The sequence below is a fragment of the Misgurnus anguillicaudatus genome, chromosome 23 (assembly GCF_027580225.2).
Source record: "Misgurnus anguillicaudatus chromosome 23, ASM2758022v2, whole genome shotgun sequence".
In the NCBI taxonomy this organism is placed as follows: domain Eukaryota; kingdom Metazoa; phylum Chordata; class Actinopteri; order Cypriniformes; family Cobitidae; genus Misgurnus; species Misgurnus anguillicaudatus.
In genome coordinates, this window is record NC_073359.2 from 19,065,764 (window position 1) to 19,070,471 (window position 4,708).

General features: G+C 36.8%; 1 long non-coding RNA gene across 4 annotated transcripts; it reads left to right on the forward strand.

The window, feature by feature from the left end:
* The first annotated feature begins 567 nt into the window (after positions 1–567).
* On the forward strand, positions 568–4,708 carry LOC141359441 (uncharacterized). 4 transcript variants are annotated; one of them, XR_012365880.1, is made up of 9 exons: positions 568–611; positions 842–942; positions 1,033–1,052; positions 1,210–1,327; positions 1,587–1,780; positions 1,874–1,953; positions 2,884–2,941; positions 3,187–3,298; positions 4,187–4,708. It is a non-coding gene; the product is annotated as an uncharacterized lncRNA (long non-coding RNA). The 4 variants fall into 4 exon arrangements; XR_012365881.1 differs by lacking the exons at positions 842–942; positions 1,033–1,052 and having other exon boundaries at positions 1,581–1,780; XR_012365879.1 differs by lacking the exons at positions 842–942; positions 1,033–1,052.

Here is a 4,708-nt window from a genome sequence, read left to right on the forward strand (position 1 = left end):
GTAAGTTTCCTTAAATTCGTGGTTACTTTATTGAAATTAGTTCACAGGGATGTTAATTCAGTTGTCAGTATATGTCGATACGACTAATAAATGATCAATTTGAATGTTTATCGTTTGTTAGTAATGTTAGCTCGAGCGCTGTCAGCTTGACTGAGCTCGTCGCGCAGGTGACGAGCAGGTCAGTTAATGGAAATCTTTTATTTGTCTTTATATCTTCTATATAATAGTTTTATGCTTTTTTTTATATGTATTTTAAATTTTTTAGTTTATTATAATGCAAGTTTACTCCAAGTATTGTAGTGTGGGATTTTTTCAGCTTACTGCTAGCCTGATTGAGCTCGTGGCACAGCTGTGAGCTAGCAGTTAACGTTAGTGGATATTTGTTTTATATCTTTTATAAAAACGTGTTGTGCTTTTTTCTTAAATGTATAATTATATTGCAAGTTTACTCCATGTATTGCAATGTATGTGTGCTTTGTTCAGCTCCCTATCAAAATTAGATTAACTAGTCTACTTTAAAATGTTAAAAGGCCATTAACTGTTGTATATTTATTGTTACTTCTTTCAGATACTTTTCTTGGTGTGTCTTGATGTTTTCTATTGGCTAAAGAGTAAGTATTACTTTGTTCATATTTTCACAGCCACCAGAATCAGAAGTAAGTGCTCAAAAGTGAAATAGCATGTTGGTCTCTTCAATGCAATGATAAATAAAATAGTTATAACTAATAAAATAGTCATATCTCATTTTGACTTTATGTACAGTTTGCTCGAGGTCAAAACACAGCTCATTCATACAAATCAAACAGTGACACTGGCTATATGTCTGCTTTCTTTTTTATAGCAATAAAAGCATAGAGATATATAAAGCAAAGACAACTATAAGATAATCCTTCAGGAGCCAGTAAAACATATAGTTACAGCAGTAAACATACTTGTTATGGGGTAAGAAAAATAGTACAGTGTAGATATGAATTATGGTATCCTAAGCACTTTTCTTATTATTGCTTCTGTCTTGTTCTTCATTTTTTGTAGTGCAAATAAGGAGACTTAGAGTAAGTACGAATTGAGCTTTTAGTACTGACGTGAATATTACATCGACATTCGTTTGAAAGAAATAGAAAAGCGCTATGTTTTATTTTGTACCACCAAACTTGCTGTATAACTACGATAATAATACTTTTTATGATGCTGCTGTTTACTCCATTGTAGCATGTCTCTGTGAAACTGACAATCTCAGGTAGGAGCTGCTGGTTTGTGGTTGGCAGTATGGATCACGGTCTGCGACTCATGAGGAGCTGGGCTGGAGACATGAAGAGGTTGTCAACAGGTGTGTTCCTATACTTTACCAAAATGAGATGGGGATCAGTCATGTGGGCCAATGTGTGTGAAACTAAATGTTTTTGCAAAGTCTTTAAACTCTTTGTGTTGATTTTGTGGAACTTTTAATTTCACTGGTATGCCATGTCTCGCGAAAGTGACTAAGCTTGCTGATGACAGTGGCAGACATAGTAGTGTTGAGTATGTCTAATTGGAAGAAATGGTAATAGTAATCTAAATTAACCATTTATTCATTGTCCGAGGTGAAGAGGTCTGAAGCTAATACCTGCCATGGTCTGATTGGTATTTCATGAGGAATCATGGGTTCCTTGGTATTTGAATTATGTTGAACCAGGCAAGTACTCCATCTTTCGATCATGTGTTCTGTCTGCTTACACATTCCTAGCCAGAATAACATTTCGTGCTCTTAGCTTAGACTTCTCAGCGTGTGCGCATATCTCAGGTCAGATATGACTATTTTCTAATCTTCACTGGTCAATGAAAGTTTGTCTTAAAAGTCAATAATGTATGTGGGAAATTTGTCTCCTCTTTGCAGGCCATCCATCCAAGATCATCTATCTGAGCTGCTGAAAACTGCCTCGGTACGGATCTGTTGCAGCTTTGTGTCACTGACTGGTAAGTTTTTATAATTAAGTGAATCTACATGTCCATATCTTTGATGAGATTGTCATGTTTTGTTGCTATGGACTTTTTGGAGAGTGTGTCTGCCACAGGAATCTCCTTTCCTGTTCCGTGTTTGATGTCATATTTCTAGGGCTGTAGAATCATTCTTTAAAGCGGTGGAGGAGCGGCATCTAGTAGGACCCTATGAAATCCATTAAAATTTTGTCCTTAATTCAGTTTTATTTTTCTCAAATAATCACACCAAACGCGCTTTAAATGCTTGGAAATGCAAGCGCGACGCACTGCGTTTTGTTAAAAAAGAGCAGTGTGACGCGGCTTTTCATATTGCTAGCAACCAACGAGTCAGCTGTCTTGTCAATCAAATATTGAAGCGTGATATTATTTTGCTATTAACTGTCATATTAGCAGAAACTTTAAAAAGAGGGCGCTTGCTCTGACCTTGTTTGAGGGTGAGAGGTGCAAAAACACGCAGGAGAGTGAGTGAGTGGTGTCCGGTTCTTCCCTCACCACACCGTAAGGCCCGCCTCTCCCCCCATCCGATTGGACAATGGAAAGATGCGAATGACGTCGGCTGCTTTTCCGCTCTCAGCGCTTCTTCAAAAGCGTGTGCTGCGGCTGGTGGCAAAAAACGCAAGGCGTTCAGCGCGCATAAACAGTGCGCAAATACTCCCTGCCCATAGAATATAATTAATGAAAAGGCGCCTGCAACTGCCATAAATGCATTTGGTGTGATTGGCCCCTAAGAGTGATTCTTAGCTTTAAGAAATTTGACAACTTGCTTTTATACTTAAGATTGAAAGTAGGAGTATATTTCATGAATTCTTAGTACTTAAGACAAAAATGGCACTTTCAGAAGCTTGATAAATATGGGAACAGTTGTCTAACTTGAAACTAACTTCAGTTTCTTTCCTTTCCCATCAGAATTTCTGCAAATTCCTGTTCCGTGTCATATTGCTTATGCAAGACTGAATCCATAAAGGTGAGTCGTCATCATCATGAGAAACGTCTTTGCTCACTGCATGCACATTTCTTTTATAAGCAGAATGACACACTTTGGTGAAGTGATTGTGTTTTTGGGGCTGTTTAAACTTGGTATTAAGATGTGTGTTTGGTTTTTTTGTCGATCGGATCAAGTGGATGAGAAGGACACATTCTGTTTACACCTGGTATTTAAATCCGTCAGTCTTGTCCCCTTTCAACCTCTTCTGTTCTGAATACTTTTAGGTGATGGTCTGTGGAGACTGTGGGGGATTCCTTCTGCTGTCATTTAAACATGAGCAGGAGTAATGACGGGTTTAAATGGACGCAACTAATATTATGCCAGAGTCCGCTGCTTGTAAGTAAACATGCTGCACAGTGTTTTGTACATTTATATGTAAAAGCTTTCTTTGATATTTCTTTGATATTCTCTTGTGGCTGTTGGAACACATTCTACCACATGCGCGCTTACACTACAAAAGCAATCCGATCAAAAGTGTTTTCAACTACCTCTGAATGTGGTCAAAAGTGGACGAGCTCAAGATGTTTTGAACATCATTTACACCTGTCTTTAGCATCGTCCACTTGTGATCCGATCGACAACAGCACATCTTAATACCAAGTGTAAACGGCCCCTTTTTTACTTGCACTTTATAATGGTAGAAAACAACAGTTAGGGAACAACTTCTGACACCTCAATAAAGTGCATTCATCCTTCACAGAGGTAATCCATACTCAAATATTGCCACTCATTGCGCATTGAATCGTGTGAGTCCAAGACATCGTTACCGGAAACTAGTTATTTTAGTTTATAAAGTTTAAAACATTATCTTTTCTTACTATATAGCATCGAATACCCACAGAAGACCCTTGGAGCGCTGTGGATTACTTCTTTAAAGGCTGCACTTCTTTGGAAAATGTACCCTGATCCATGTTTTTTCCCATATTAAGCTCGGAAAAGCTCTGACATTTACTAGAATAACTCCAAATGTGTTCGTCTGAACATGTGTATCTGGAGTTACTGAGTGTGAGTACATCATGGGGTAATTTTAAAATCTGTCTGAAGTATCGCTTTAAGGTTTTAAATGGAGTATAGCAATACATAATTGGGACTAAATAACAAAGGTAAAATAAAATATACATTCCTTTAAATATTAGTGTACCTAATTGGATTGATTATGCTTTACCTTTTAAGACAACCCCTGTTTTTAATGTTAACATTTAATTTTTTTATGTTCTCACTTAGATGCTGTAACCATAAAGCAACCAGGACAACACACCTGGAGTGACCGAGAGCAGGATGAAGGAGGAATCGGATGAGAAAATGTCAACTGGTGCCCATGAGGAGACATATTGTTCTTGGACCTGCTTTTTATGTTTAGTAATAAGTGGTTTTATGTGGTTAAAAAAAGTAATTTAATATTAATATTTAATATTTTAATATTCACTCCAAAATGGTCTAGTATTGTCACTTAACTTATGCTGCTTGACTTCTCAGCATGAAGATCATTATTAAATTAATATTAAATATTTCAAATTTAGAAATAGGCTACCCCATGCCATCTAATAAAGAAGTGGGTACTCCATGCGTGTCGTGTACCCAGCACTACACCATATGGCATCATTGATGTCTGTTGTAAGTAGATATATAACTGTTATTAAATAATTATATTGTATTTCTTTCTATTTAAGTCCAAGTTCAAAATAAAACTCTATAAACCTCTCCATTGTGAAATGGTTTATATACATTCACGGTTTATAGAGTTTT